Source organism: Podarcis muralis, chromosome 10 (genome assembly GCF_964188315.1).
Source record: "Podarcis muralis chromosome 10, rPodMur119.hap1.1, whole genome shotgun sequence".
In the NCBI taxonomy this organism is placed as follows: Eukaryota; Metazoa; Chordata; class Lepidosauria; order Squamata; family Lacertidae; genus Podarcis; species Podarcis muralis.
The window spans coordinates 48634260-48649836 of NC_135664.1; the positions used below are offsets into that span (position 1 = coordinate 48634260).

Genomic DNA, 15577 nt, shown 5'->3' on the forward strand with positions numbered 1-15577 from the left:
CTCTGTCGCTTTTCTGCAGCCTGCTGAAGACCCTCCTCTCTCAACAAGACTTTTAAGTCTGTAGGTTTAAGTGCTGATTGTGAGCCAGCATAGTATAATGGTTAAAGTGCTGCATCTCGACTGGGGAGATCAACCTTAAAAGCCCCACAGTTTGCTGAAGTTTAATGGGTGATCCTGGGGCGACTCACCTGCTCCCATCTAATCTACTTCATAAATTTGTTGATGGGCTAAAATAAGACAATCCATGCACATTGCTTTGAGTCCACTGAATGAGGTGATGGGATTCTTCTGGAATCTCCAGCCCTCTTTCCCCACCTGTATGGCATGAACTTATTGTCTCTTCATAAGTGTAGGGAATCTCTGACCTCCCACCATCCCAGGTTATTGGCCATGCTCGCTCAGGTTGCTGCCCATTATTGCTGGACATTGTAGTTCAGCAACATCTGTTGGGATTGCCCTCCCCTGATTTGCTTTATATGTCAGGAGTTAGGGCTGGCCCAAGGTATTCTGCTACTTGAGGCAGAGCAGCAAATTCTCTCTTCCGCCTCCCTGCCAGGTCAAATTCATAGCACTCAAGGCCAAGCAAGTTATTTTGGCCCCTGAGGCAGAAAAATCTTACCAGCATCTCTCTAACAAACTTCTCCTGATAGTGATTTTGTTTATTGTTGTATTTTTACTAACATTTTGCTGCCCTTTCACAGCACCCAAAATCAGAAGCTTACCTTACTCTACTGAATGGTAGGGCTGACCTTGTATGGAATGTGTTTCCCCCATTCATTTCAGTGGGTCTACTCTGAGTAGAACTTAGATGGCTACAACCCCCAAATTGCTAGGAAGTGATTTATCAGATGTTAAAAGTTGCTGCCTTTTAAAATGGGCAGAGCTGCCACCTTTCTCTAGCGGCTGGGTGGCAAGCAAATTCCACAGGTGCTGCCTTTCCCCACATGAAGGAACAGTGACAGAGCAAAGCTGTAACCACTGAACCTGCCTACCATGTTTCTGGGGGAACTATTCAAGGAATTCCTAGAATTAGATCTGGGATGTGAAACAAGTATTGAACAGACATATAGAATAAACTCAAAGTAAGCCCCAAAGAATACGCCTGATATGGATATCTTTATGAGAACTGAAGAACATAGGAAGAGCCAAGAGATGGCCAATGGACCATCTAGACTAGCAACCTGTTCTCATTGTGGCCAGCCGGGTGCCTTTGGGGAAACCCACATGCAGGAGTCGAGCACTAGAGCACTCTCAGATGGAAAACGAACGAGGTCCCAACTAAAGAAGAATGGCAATTTGAGCCGACAGAACATGCGCAGACTTAACATATAGAATAAGAGAACAAGAAGAACATACTTTTAGAGAAGCTTGGAAAACGTTTATTGAATATATGGGGGGGGGGGAATTGTGTACACCTGAAAACGTTGGCAGCATTAAGATAAATTCAACAGTGTAAGTGAGTTTTGATGGATGCAGTAATGGAATGCGGAATGGTTTAGTAAGTTTTTGTAAAATATTCAGGGATTTATGCTATGTAAAGTGAACCATGGAAAGAGAAGAAGGATGTGTAAATGAGTATTTTAAATTGTAAAACAGAAAATAATATATATATATATACTGTACACACACACACACACACACACACACACATACACATATATAAACTGTGTGTGTGTGTGTGTGTGTGTGTGTGTGTATCACTAGAGCACTCTCTCATCCTGCGGTTTCCAGAAGCTGGTATTTTGCAGCATTGCTACCTCTGACTGTGAAGGCAGAGCAAAGCCATTATGGCTTAAAGCCACTGATAGCCCTCTCCTCCATGAATTTGTCTACTATTATTTTAAAGCCATCTATGTTGGTGCCCACGACTGCCTCCTGTGGAAGTGAGTTCCATAGTTTAACTCTGTGCTGTGTGAAGAAGCACTTTCTTTTATCAGTCCCAAATCTCCCAACATTCAGCTTCGTTGTATCTCCATGAGTTCTGGTGATATGAGAGCAGGAGAACAACCTTCCTCTATCCACTTTCTCCACACCATTCCTAATTTTGTAAATTTCTATCATGTCGCCTCTTACTTGACTTTTCTCTAAACTAAAAAGTCCCTAATGTTGCCACCTTTCTTTATAGGGCAGTTTGCTCATATGTGTTATTTTAACTGCTGTAAGAAGAAGAAGAAGAAGAAGAAGAAGAAGAAGAAGAAGAAGAAGAAGAAGAAGAAGAAGAAGAAGAAGATTTTTTTAAAAAAGATAGGCAGTCATGATATAGAACTGTGTATTACCATAAGTTTTGAAAAAGAGTTAACTAGAAAAAGGAATATATATGGTATAGGTAGAGCATTCCCCTTTGGCACAATATTTTTATTTACAAATGAAAAAAAATATGTTTCTGTGAAAAGGACAGAGCCGCCTGCCTAACTGTTGGGCATATACATAGGTTTGTAATGGATGAGGATTGTTTTCTTAAAAGAAGTGTGAGGGACCCCTATGACCCTTTAGATCAGTGATGGCCAAATGTGGCCCTCCGGCTGTTTTGGGACTACAACTCCCATCATCCCTAGATAACAGGACCAATGGTCAGGGATGATGGGAATTGTAGTCCCCAAACAGCCGGAGGGCCAAGTTTGGCCATCACTGCTAGATGCTATTGGGCTCCAGTTCCCATCAGCGGCAGCCAGAATGGTCCATGGTCAGGGATGAGAAGAGTTATAAACCAAGCTTCTCTACCCCATCTGAGAATATGCTACCACCGTGTATACTTTATGTACAATATGAGTAATTATAGGCACCCCCAAGTGTTTTTGAATAGATGCACATTTTCCAGCAGATCTTGTTAGTGTACTGTATGTGTAAGAGAGCAGATGCTAGACTGCTTTTGACCTTGTTGTTCTTTCATAGAGATAAGAGCAGCTGCTTTTGCTGCTGCAACTGTTGCACACGTGTGTTGATTTATTACAACCTGTGCCACATTGTATGTGATGCAGATATTCCCCTTGCAACTGTTGGGTGTTTGAAAACACAGTGGGTAGCTTTCAAGCAGCAGCCTCATGTGGCTGGGGGGTAGACTTACCTACATTCCTAAAAGTGGTTTAATAATCTCAAGGAACATTTGGAACTGCAGTTCAGATCGGGTGGAGCTATGGCTGTCCAACAGACAATTCTCAACACTCTTGGACTACATTACCCAGCAAGCTTTGATGACAGTTAAGAGAAATTTCTAACAGCTATTCTGTGTGAATGTGTCAGGGCAGAGTTAAAGAGAGGCATGTAGATTAGGATTGCTACACCTACCTCCCTGCCCCCAAGCAAAGTCCCTCTGCCTTTAATAGCTTTACAGTAGCAGAAATTCAACAGGTGCAACTTTTTGCATGACTGCACCCTTTATGCCAGGAAAGAAACTGCACCTGTTGAATTTGTTCCTGTTTCGCTCTGTAACTTTAATATATATCTATCGGGGGCGAAAGGTGACGTACGAGACATGGTGTTTCTTATGTGACTAGCTGTAAACGTGGGAAGTTTGTTGCTAATTCTCCAGCAGCTTTTGTGTTTGAGGTTTGAAGGGTGCTGCGAAACTGCTTACGGTTATAAGTATGAGACGGATGCTGCTTTGCAATGAATGTAGGAGTATCTCTGTATTGTGTGTGGCTTCTGGTGCTCCAATTGTATGTCAGAGGTCTAAAGTTACCTGTCTTTGCAAAGGTGCTGCAGTCAGCTATTGCTTATGTGCACACAAAAGATGTTTCCTAGAAACTGTTTGCGTATGTTTTATGTGCAGTGACAGCTAGCAACATTTTGAATGGGCTGGGCTGCAATTTTTAACCTTGCTGTTTTTATCTGAGTAGGACTTGTACAGCACTTATTTAGAAGAATGTGTCAGTACACATACATGTGCCATTGTCTCCTCTGCTCTGCCCACCCCCAATTATTCTCTGCACATTTATGGATAGAGAAAGAGTTTCCATGTATGAGGGCCCAAACATGTTTGTTTTTTTAAATAAGATTTGACTCCATACCTCTTATTTAGAAATTAAGCTATACAGCATGACACAGGTTTTTGAATTCATGTATTGTTTACACCTACACATCTGTTACCAAAAAACTAAACATACACATTTTTTTTTAATGTGAGGAAAGCTTGCTTCTAGTTGCATGCAGTTTTCCTCCCCACAATGGTCAATTTAGTCATCATTCAAAACACCATTTTTTCTCTAAAATAACTAAGTATTCAAACCAATAGACAATCTCCCAATTATTGGGTATAACATATTTGCAATGCATAGCTCAGTTCTGAAAATGTGAAGTAATAATCTATGCTTATGTGCAGAGTTCAGCATCACACTAGACTAATCATAACCAACCTCTGTATTGTCTGAGATCTGGGAGAATATTTTTTAAGTTTGGGAAAGAATTTGGAGTCATACCCAGCCAAGTATAGAGCCCAAACTTTTTATTTTGTGGCAAACTCACAAAAGAGCAAGGTGGGAAATAATAGTGACAGCATTTTCCTCCACTCTTGCACATTCAAGATATATGCCCTGCTACGTGAAGAGCTCACTGGAAGCAGAGCAGCACACCTTTCCCAGAAAAACTGGAATTGCATATGGCACAGATTTACCTTACCTGCCTTCCTTCATCAAGCAGCTGCTGCAGCTTTTAACAAGTGAATATAGAGAAATGGTGAATACAGAGTTTGTTGCAACACATACACAAGCCACCCACTATTCTCCTAGTTAAAAAAGAAGTAGTGTAAAATGATGAAGTAAAAAATAGGTATTTATTATGGAAAGAGACTCACTCAGCAAGGTCACAAAACAAATAGTAAACTAAACAAACAAAATAGGCTCCACAAAGTAAGGAATAATTCATGTTGCTTCTCTGGACTTCTGGGAAACAACTCTGACCATGCTTAGAATGAATGTGTGATTCTGACAGAGCTGTTTGTTAAAGCAATCTTCACCCCTCTTATATCTGTTATAAGTGGCTGTGCCGGACAGGTCTCATAACAACAGATGGAGCAAGAACTTTCCAGCCAGGGCTGACTTTCCGGCAGCCCAATCAGTCATGTGGTTTTTCTGCTTAGAGACACATGCCATACCTCCTTGCCATACCTATACTTTTGGATTAGGATTGGCTGAGTGGTGCAGAGAGCTGATTGGCCAGAGAACGGGAGATAGACAGAAATGCCTCTGTAAATTCAAGGAAGTATAAAACGTGTGTGGGACAGGAAAAAGTGTGCAGCACTGAGATTTTGAAGAGGTTTTTTTAAAAATATATAAACAAAGACAATGTTTGCTATTTTCGGTTAAAAGGTAGACCAGTAGACCAGCATCCGCTGTTTCTGAGTATGCAAAAGTACGGGTACCAGTGGCCTGCCTACTTGTCTAGGATGCTTCCTAGTCAGCAGCAGGGGTAGAAAGGGATATGGGATATGGGACTCTGGCTGCCACTGGGTGTGAGAGGGATGCTAATAGTGGGCTCCCAGCTGCTGCATATGCATATATGAAATATATTCCCCAGCCCCTATTGCTCATGTGTTTAAAATGTAGGTGGTTTAGGCATGCTTCTGCTGGTGGTAGATTTCTGTGATACTCAAAGACTAGCTCCCCCTGCTCACCAAAATGCTTTTGTCTATTTGCATGCGAGAGGGGCTTTCAAGGAGCTGCTGTGTGCCTCTATGTGTACAGGCAAGGTATGGATCCTCTTGCGTGTGTGAGGGATGAGGGTGCAGGTGTTTGCCAGCAGCTGTTTCATGCACATAGGAGAGATGGGGAAGTAACTGCTTGCTGTGTGTGGGTGAGGACGGTACCCGTCCAGCATCTGGGGTGAAGGATGCTGAACAGCTGTTTCATGCCTGCAGAAGCAGGGAGCCAGCTATGGGTCGTTTTCCAGCTGCTGTTGCAGCTCGGGCCCTCCGATTCACCATTACCATTGCCTGGTCACACTCAGCTGTTGCATTTGTGCAGGAGAAAGACAGCTGTTGCTACTGCTGCTGCTGCGTCTGTGTGTAGGTGGCCGTGTCACGTGTTTGCACAGGAGGGATGGGGGTAGTTTTCCAGCTGCCGCCAGAACAGCTGGGAAACCACCACATCTCTCCCGCACACCCTCCTCGCCCTCTTTCCCCAGCTGTTCTTTAATGGGAGGGAAGAGGGTACCTGCCCAGCAACGGTTACCTTCGCATATGCGAGGAGCTTGCGCATAGCAGAGAGCTTTCCCAGCAGCTGCGGTTTGCATGCCTGTGCTAGACTTGGAATCCGAACCCTAGAATTGTAGGCTTGAAAGGGTCCCAAGGGTCATCTAGTCCAACCCCCTGCAATGCTGGAATCCTTTGCCCAAGGTGGGGCTTGAACCTGTGCACGGAGCCCTGGATCTTCCAGGAGGCCTGCCACTCGTGGCGCGGGTGCCTCCTGGCCACAGCGACCAGCTGTTGCGCTTGCATCCCGGAAGGCTGTTCCCAACAGCTGTTGCTGGCGGGGTGGGGTCAGCCCATCAGATGTGTCCACGTGAACGGGGGAGGGGGGCTTGTCTGACCCTCCAGCACATGGATGGGGTGGGGATAGAGACTGCGCGCTGCCCGGGGCCCACCTGCCACAACTGGAGGGTTGGTGGTGGAGGGGAAGCTCCTGGGGGGAGCACCAGCCCCTCGCCGGACTCTGTTCCGGCTCCGAAGCCCCCTTGGCCAGAAAAAAAAAGGAAACAGAAAAGACAACGGCCGAGGCTGGGGCCGGAATTAATCCCTTGGCGTTGCAATCCTCTGGCCTGCCCTTTCCTCCTCCCTTAGTGATGCGGCTGCGGTAGCGACGGCCGCGAAGCCCGGCAGCCTCCGCCTGGCTCTGCCTTGCCCGGCTGCGCTCGGCTCCCGGTTCCCGGCGTCTCTTGGTGGTGTGGGTTTTGGCGAGGAGAGGGTGGTCGGAGCCGGGAACTGCTTCCGAGGAGGGGCGTGCGGGCCAGGCACGCGCCCTCCCTCCCTCTCTCCCCCCCCACACGCACGCACCCCGCGCGCGCGCGCACATACACACACACACAGCCAGAGCACCCCTCTCCCTCCTTCTCTCTTTCTCTTTCTCGTTCAGTTCCAGCCCTCCCATCAGCAATCGCTGGGGATTTGAATGAAGAGTGGTCCTCAGCTGCCTGCTCCTCCTCCTCCTCCTCCTCCTGCTCGATCTCTCGTTGGGATGCAAACCCTGAACTTGGAGCAGCATCGCTTGCAAAGGAGCAGGTATGTGCGTTTGGGGGGCCACCCCTCTCCAAGCGGCAGCCACAATGATGCGGGGTGTGCGGGGTCTCCATTCTAGCTGGCTGCTTTTGTGTTGCATTTTAATAAAGCACCCCCCCCAGCTAGCTCCCCCCTCCCTCTTTCCCTGCCTTCTCTCCATTCTATAGGGCTTAAACTGGAGAAGGGAAATGAGGTGAGGTGCATGTGTAGGAGTGCGGATGGATGGGGTGGGGGGGACTACAGGTGAAGGAAGATCAGGGGTTGGGAGAAAAAATACCGATGTGAATGATGGATTTGCCTTGGATGTTTCTCTCTCCTCCGCCCCCCCCCCCGCTCCATTTCCCCAGCTTCGAGTTCTGAATAGATCTTAAGCCTGCTGTGTGCAGCTGTGCTTGGCTGGATATCTTATTCCGGCCCCTGCAAGAGCATTAGCAGCAGGAGGGAGGGGTAGGTTTCAATTTTTTCATTTGCAACCATGGTGGTGGTGGTGGCGGCATCGGCCAGGCGGAGGCAACAGGAGGAGAATCCCATCCCTGCATCCTTCTCCCTCCGCTTCTCTGTCATCATAGTAAACTTTTGGCAGGGGCTCTTTGCAGAGACTGGCAGGGAGGTGCGTGGGCTTTGAGTTTTGGGGGATGTAGGTGGAAGCGAGTCTGCTCCTGCTTGTGGGAAAAGGGCTGGTGGATTGGCTTGGCTGGGTGCAGAAGAACCTCTCCCCCTCCCTCTTTCTCTGTGCTTGTGTGCCTTGCATCGAAGAGATTAGGGCTGATGCATCTGTGTAGGCTGAATAAGATTTGTCCGTTTGCAAAGGAGGAGAACCTTTGTGTGGGCATTGCATGGGAGACTTGCACGCATGTTCAGCTTGCGAGTGGGCTGTCCGTGCATGTGTGCTGTTTGTGTGTCTTCTCTTTCCGTTCGGTGGAAACAGGTGGCTCTGTGTATTTCATACTGAAGCAGCGTCCTGCTTGGGGGCATGGGAACCCCGAAAAGAACTAGATCAGGAGAAGCAGGTGGACAGTTGAATCACACCCTCACCCTGGGGTGTACAGAGCAAAGCTTACTGCTGCTAGTTAGTAAGACAGAGGCTTAGTCTTCGAGCCAGAGAGCAGCGTAAATCAAAAAGACGGCAGCCACCGATATGCTCAGGACCTGCTGTGTGTACACTTCTGTGTGCCCATGCCCATGCATGCTTTCATACATGTATGTGAAAGTGCTGATTTTGGCATATATGCAGGGCAGATGGATGCATGTCAAATATTCCGGTAGTTAAGGAATGGTGCCTACTATGTATGTAGATTTGCACAGGTGTATGTTAAAGGGAATCCTTTAATAGAGTCACATTTGTAGGCTCCTATATGAAGAATAAGAATGCAGTTCTTCCACCCAATAGATTTTTAATTAGGCAGGTAGGATTTGATCAGAGACAGACATGGTAGTGCATGCTATGATTTTTGTGTGTGAAGGCATGTATATCTGTTTATAACTGTGCAGGGCTGAGAAGCCGTTGCTCCAGATATGGTGAGCCCCAACTGCAATGGGTTACGTTAGCCAAACACTTTGATATGCACCAGAAGACAAAAGGAGTGGATGGGAGTTGGGATGCCCTGTTTGCCCGAGCATTATGCTCCCACCGCGGCACCGTATTCCAGCACTCGTACTGTCGAGGTCTCCAATGAACGGCCCCTCCTGGTGAGTCCAGGAAAAGTGCAGCTCAACAGCACGGCTAGCATTTTTCAAGCAAAGCTTCATTTGCATGGAGCATGCATTATTTAAATGGAGCCCCCCCCATCTCTCTATGCTTCCCACTAGCAGTTCATATAGCAGGAAGGCCAGGTGATGAAGCTGCAGGAGATAGAGGTTGCGATGGAGATACGATAGGAACTGAGAGAAGGAAGAAAGAGCAGGCTGCAGCGATCCCCATTGTCTTGGCTTGCTTAAGAGCAGCAGCATCAGAAACATGGGAAATCTCATAGGAAAGTCAAAGGAAGGGGTCCAATAACAGTGTCCTGTTGATGTATAGGTGTTTGGTTTTTTTTTTGGTGGGGGAAACATAGTAAGCCTTATACTGGGTCCATCTTGCTCAGTCTTGTCTACATTGACTAGCAGTGGCTGGCCACAATTTCATGCACAAATCCTTCTTAGCGGTACTTGGAAATACTGGGGGTTGGACCTGAGACCTTCTGCATGCAAAGGAGATGCTCTACCACTGAGAGATAGTCCTTCTTCCAGAACTCTGTCTTCTGTTGTTTTACTTGAAGCTAAATAACATGAGCTTGTTAACAAAAAATCGGTGGATCCAATTGAGGACAACATAGTTTTGTGCCAGTTCACTAAAAATATGATTGGCTTTCTAAACAGAATGTCTGAAACTGGGTAAACATTGGCATGCAAATGTTGATGATCCCAGACAAATATCCCCCCCCCCCAAAGTCAAAACATTTTGGGATTTGCTGGTGAATGTTGACTGTCGCCTGGATATGAATGCCAGCAACCACTTGTGTCTGTCTGACAAGTAGTGTAAATACATACATTTATTTTGAGGAATTCACAAAGTTAATGTGGGATTGTCAGCATACACATGTGAATGCTAATATTCACCAACATTTGAACATTCATTAAAACAACTTTTCAATTAATAGCTGTGCTACATTCATCTCAATTCCAAACATGTTTCTTTGGAAGTAAGTCACCCCTTCAGGATTTGCTTTCATATAAGATTGCAGCATGAGTGAAAGTAGCCTGGGAAAAAATTAATAGGTGCATCAGAGTTGGCTGCATCAGAATGTATTTAGCAAATTTAGAGTCACTGTCTGCTGGAGCGAATGTTAGGGGTCTAGAAGATCTGGATTCAATCATCAGTTCTGCCATGGTCGTGTTGGGAAACAGAAGATATTGCCCTCTCTCAACTTCTGATCCCCTACTGTAAAACGAGAGCAACAATCACCTCTTACAGTATTGATTAAAATGGAGAAGGAGTTCTTAAGATACAGGTGAATAAATAATAAAAACAGACAGAACTTGGTGGTGGCAACTATAATAAAACCACCAAAGAGTTGCAGAGTTGCATGCTGAGACCTGTCAGAACCTTCTATGGGCTACGCCAGGGTAGATTTACTATGGAAATTAAATGAGGCTATTTCATAAGAACATAAGAACCTGCTAGATCACAGCAAAGGCTAATCTGGCTCAGCATCTCTGTTTACCACAATGGCCAACCAGGTGCCTAGGAGAAGCCCAGACAGGATAGGTAGGCAATAGTTCTCTCTCCTGCTCTCTTCTTTGGTAGTCAGAGATGTACCTAGGCTTCCTTACACCCTTGGCAAGGAGATGCATCCATGCAGAGAGGTGCAATTTTTGCAGTTCCTGGGCCTGCACCCTCGGTGGAGGCCAACCTGGCTGACCTCTAAGTGCACCCCTGTTGGTGGCTGGTATTCAGAGGCAGGCTACCTCTGATTCCAGAAGAAGTAGAGCCACCATCACTAGTAGCTCCACTACTCCTTTGCAAAAGAGAGCCACTCTTTGGAAAAGAATTTGCTAGCTTGTGGAGAGCTTGGAAACTAAAGGCAGCAACTGTACCAGGAAAGGTGGTGCCATTTGCTCCTGGCTCAGTCCGTGGCATCTTCAGTTCTGAGAACCAGCCAGCAGGTTGTTGGGAAAGACCTTTGTCTGAGACCCTGGAACGTCACTGCCAGTCAGAGTTGCCAATAATGGGCTAGATGGAGAACAGTGTGAGCTGGTGTAAGGCACCTTCCTATGTTCCAGTTCATGGTAGCTGACAAATCCAGAGTTATGTGTTTCTCATTGCAATGATAGTTGCATTGCGATGGTACCTTGGCAAGCGCTTGCATGTTAACTCAATGTGTTAACATTTGAAGTTTGTGCCCTGCCTTTCTTCTGGGGACCACAGCCAGCCTTTGAGTGTCTCGCTCATGGCTATCCAGCAAGCTTCACAGCAGAGCAAGGATTTGTAGTTGGGTTCTTCACTTCCAAGCCAAATCTTTAGCTCTTGTTTGCCATTCATACTTGAAAGCCCTATGGAATTGATGGAGGTTTTCAGACTTTTGCCTTCAAGGAACCTCTTTCCCCCCTCTTCACATCAGCCTGCTTGCTGTAGAACTCCAGCATGTTGCAGAGGATTTTGGATCTTCTTCTAGAGGAAATAATCTTCTTGCATACTTATGAGGGCAGGCCTGGTGTCGGCAAACAGCACCCCTGAGCAGCTCTCAGCATGTAACAGCAGCCCAGGGCATTGTGGGAAATTAAAATGGCTGCTCCCTCTGGGGTTCTGGGAACTATCATTTTAATTTCACACAATCCCCAGAGTGATGCTTAGTATTTTGGGGGCGCTGTGGGATATATAGAATGTTTCCTCTGTCAGAGCACTGTTGCTGCACCAGAGGACACTTTGCTGATGGTACCTCAAGCCTGATGTGGTCTGGCTATTTGGGGGCCTCATTGCTGCCCCATGTTACCTGAAAGTCCGACCTACTATGCTTCTGAATAGTAGTTGTTGGGAACCACAGGAGGTGAGAGTGTTGTGTTCAGGTTGTGCTTGTGGGCTTCCCATAGGTTGGCCACTGTGAGAACAAGATGCTAGACTAGATGGACCACTGGCTTGATCCAGCAAGGCTCTTCTTATCTCCTTACGTTAATGCCCTGGAAGGAAGTCCTAGAATTTCTTTCAGGGATGCTCACCTGCCATAATGGATCTCTTTGTTGCAGAACGCCTGATAACCATCTGAGGGATGGTTTAACTGAAAATCCCTGTGCATTTGGTGAAAAGAAACCATTGAGTCTTGTGGTGCATAAATGTGAACGTTGCCAGAGGATGGATAGAAATCATGTGCTACATATCAGCAGGCGTTATTTGAATACAAATGGAAGTGGAATAGATAAAACGTACATTCTTCTTGAGTAAGGTGTTTCTCAGCCAGAAAGGTCACGTCACCAGAAAGTCTTGGCTTTCTTGGAGTTGGTGTTTACCAGTGAAACCTTAGCACTAAGTAGGATACTCATGCAATGATACATAATATATTGGAGGAGTTAGTGGTGATTCTTCTGTTGGATAAATGATATTTTTTGCTCATATGGATGAACTGTGAGTTGCTATTTACTGCTGCTGTTATAGCATTGTTGGTTGCTCTAGTATTTATTATTAAGGAATGCTTGAGAAACATGTACAGTTCTCCAAGCACTACCATGTATCAAAATATAAGGCAGCCCTTGTCTGCACACATGCAATCTAATAAGCACAGTGCAAAAGGAAAAAGGGATGAGGAGGGATGAGGAAAGCAAGCATTGGGGCAGCTGCTTCTTCAATGGCTGATGGAAGTGACCAGATTAGTCCCCCCCCCCCTTGCCACGATGAGCTTCCTGAAAGACAGCTTTCTACTGGCCTTGGATTTTGGGGTTGTTGGCAGACGCCAGGGTGTTCTCCCTTCAACACAGTTGTTTGCCCTGAGGTATGAACAGAGATTGGGGAGTTGGAAGGTTGCCAGGGTAACTGGGTGTGAGGTGACAGGAAAATAGAGTTTTAAGCAGGGTGTTCTGGGAAGAAGAAGAATGACTGGGATCCATCTTGGGCAGGCTGGCTGCACTACTGTGGGAGACATGCCCCTCTTGAAATGACAATGCTGTAAGATCTGTACTCCCTCCATGCAGACTGAAGGTGTAAATAAAGTGGGTGAATAAACCATGTTTCTTAAATCTAAAAACACACATAAAAAACAACAAAAAACCCCCACAGTTGTTCTTGAGCAGCAATAACTCATTGTGCGGGATAGAGTATTGATTTATTTAAAACAATATCCCATTGCCCCTCATCCTTCTGCATTTCAGGGTGGTGTATGTTCAGTAATCATAACAAAGATATAATAATAATGTAATTGAAGTGAGTGGTTCTGTGGTTTTATTTTGATTATTATTATGAATATTGTTGTATATATCTGTTGTGAACACATCTCCTTTCCCTAGTTATGGAAAAGAAGGCTGTATGAACAAACCTGTCTTTCTGTGGGAAGAATGAATGCCCCTCCCCTAGATTTGGGAAACCAGCATACAAAGCCCTTCCCTCTATCTATACTATGTCTCTGGACAATTCACTAGCTTTCAGCCATGAGTTCCATCTGTCATTAAGACAAGCATAATCTCTTCTCCTTGGTGAGCGTGCAGACAGACAAGGCAAAGCTTGGAGCAGTTTGCACATTAAAAATCCTCCACAAATAAATGAGAATCTAAATAGGTAGGTGGTTAAGCTTCAGGGAACAACTTTGTCCTTTATTTCTTTCAGTGGAGGAACTAAGCTGGTGAGAGAGTTTTCTCTGGATTGTTTGTTCCTGTTTCTAAAAGAAAAAGTATTGAAGCATTGACATGGACGGTGATGGCTGATGATGTTTGGAAGCCTTGTTCTTATGGCTGTCTCATCATCATCATCATCATCATCATCATCATCATCATCATCATATATTTATACCCTACCCACCTGGCTGGGTTTCCCCAGCCACTCTGGGCGGCTCCCAACAGAATATTAAAAATAGAATCAAACATTAAAAACTTCCCTAAACAGGGCTGCCTTCAGATGTTTTCTAGAAGTCAAGTAGTTTTTAATTTCCTTGATGTCTGATCGGAGGACGTTCCACAGGGCGGGTGCCACTACCGAGAAGGCCCTCTGTCTGGTTCCCTGTAGCTTTGCTTCTCGCAATGAGGGAACCGCCAGAAGGCCCTCGGTGCTGGACCTCAGTGTGTGGGCAGAATGATGGGAGTGGAGACACTTCTTCAGGTATACTGGGCCGAGGCCATTTAGGGCTTTAAAGCTCAGCACCAACCGTAGCTTTCAACTTTTCCCTTTTCTTATGAGGAATCCTATACGGAATAAGGGAATTTCCCTTAAAAAAAGGAAAACATTGACAGCTATGGCACCAACCCTTTGAATTGTGCTTGGAAACGTACTAGGAGCCTATGAAGATCTTTCAGGACTGGTGTTATATGGTCTTGGCAGCCACTCCCAGTCATCAATCTCGCTGCTGCCTTCTGGATTAGTTATAGTTTCTGGGTCACCTTCAAAGGTAGCCCCATGTAGAGTGCATTGTAGTAGTCCAAGCAGGAGATAACTAGAGCATGCACCACTCTGGTGAGACAGTCTGTGGGCAGGTAGGGTCTCAGCCTGCATCTCAGCCTGTAGCTGCTGCAGTCAAAGTCTGTGCAACCTCCCAATTGCATTTTCCTGTGCTTAGGTCATCGTGAGGATCTACTGGTATGCACAGAATTGGTCCATCATTGCAAATGCCACAAAAGAGACATTTGCCATGGTGTGCCATATCCCAGTTGAATGTAGATGGTTAATATAAACTTCATTCTTTCTTGCAGAATTTGGAATGCAAAAGATTTCATAAATGCAGTTGCCAGATCACTGATTGGACCAGGAATTTAATTTTGGCTAGTAGGGAACACTTTCAGTATTTTTTGTCGCAGGACTAACTAATCCTACCAGTTATGCAGAGAGACAGAGAGTGTCTTTTCAAAATGGTGCCAGGATGTGCCTTGCGTTGGGAGGGAAGCAACATCGTTGGTCAAGGTTGGAAAGGAGCCCTCCTTGAATTAGGGGAGAAGGTTGGTAGAATCATCATGGAATCTTCTTGCCCCACCTTATGACTTCTACCAATTTTAACCCAAACGTGCCTCTGGCAGCATTCTAAAAATAGGAGCTAACATAAAATATCACAGTATTTCATGAATTGGGTGTGGGAAGAAATATGAATCTTTCTTTTCTCTCTCGCGCGCTTTTTTAAAAAAATACTTTTTTCTACTTAGTAAATACTGTACCATGAGATTTGTACATTCATAGTAGATGTATGTTTTGTATGTTTAGAGTAAAATGTCTGCTTATAGCAATATGTATTAGCAGTAGCTAGTAAGAAGGCTCTCTCTGCAGCCTTTACAATTGGAGCACTAGAAGGAAGGGAACGCCTGCTTGCAACTTCTTGAAAACCTCTCCCCTTCACCAGGCAGCAGCCAGTTCAATAGGTTGCCCTTACTTTGCCACTGTGAAGAAAGAAGCCTGAAAGCCAAGCCCTTGTGGCTTCTAGCAGCAATGATTGGCCATCAAGCCCAGCCAAATTTTGGTGGACCCCAAGGAATCTGCTTTCCAGTGAAGTATCTGCATGTGGACTCTTTGTGGAGCCTCAGGGTCATCATAGTGCACTTCTGTCTGGACCCCTGAAAAACTTCCCAGGGAATTTGGAGGCCAGAGCACTAATTTATTGTTGCTGTGCTGTGTTGCTACAGGGAACTGTATATGCTTTGATTTCATGGTGGTTTTATTTGTTTTGCTATGAAAACTGTTACAGATTTAAATTTCTTTTAAACCCACAA

At 45.5% G+C, this 15577-nt stretch overlaps 1 protein-coding gene across 1 annotated transcript in view; it reads left to right on the forward strand.

Moving 5' to 3' along the window:
- Nucleotides 1–6577: 6577 nt before the first annotated feature.
- The window catches only part of ELFN2 (extracellular leucine rich repeat and fibronectin type III domain containing 2), a 141963-nt gene continuing 132963 nt past the window's right edge, over nt 6578–15577 (forward strand). The window contains exon 1 of the mRNA XM_028745785.2: nt 6578–7210. The gene's annotated coding sequence lies outside the window, so the exon portion shown is untranslated. The remainder of the gene's footprint in view (nt 7211–15577) is intronic.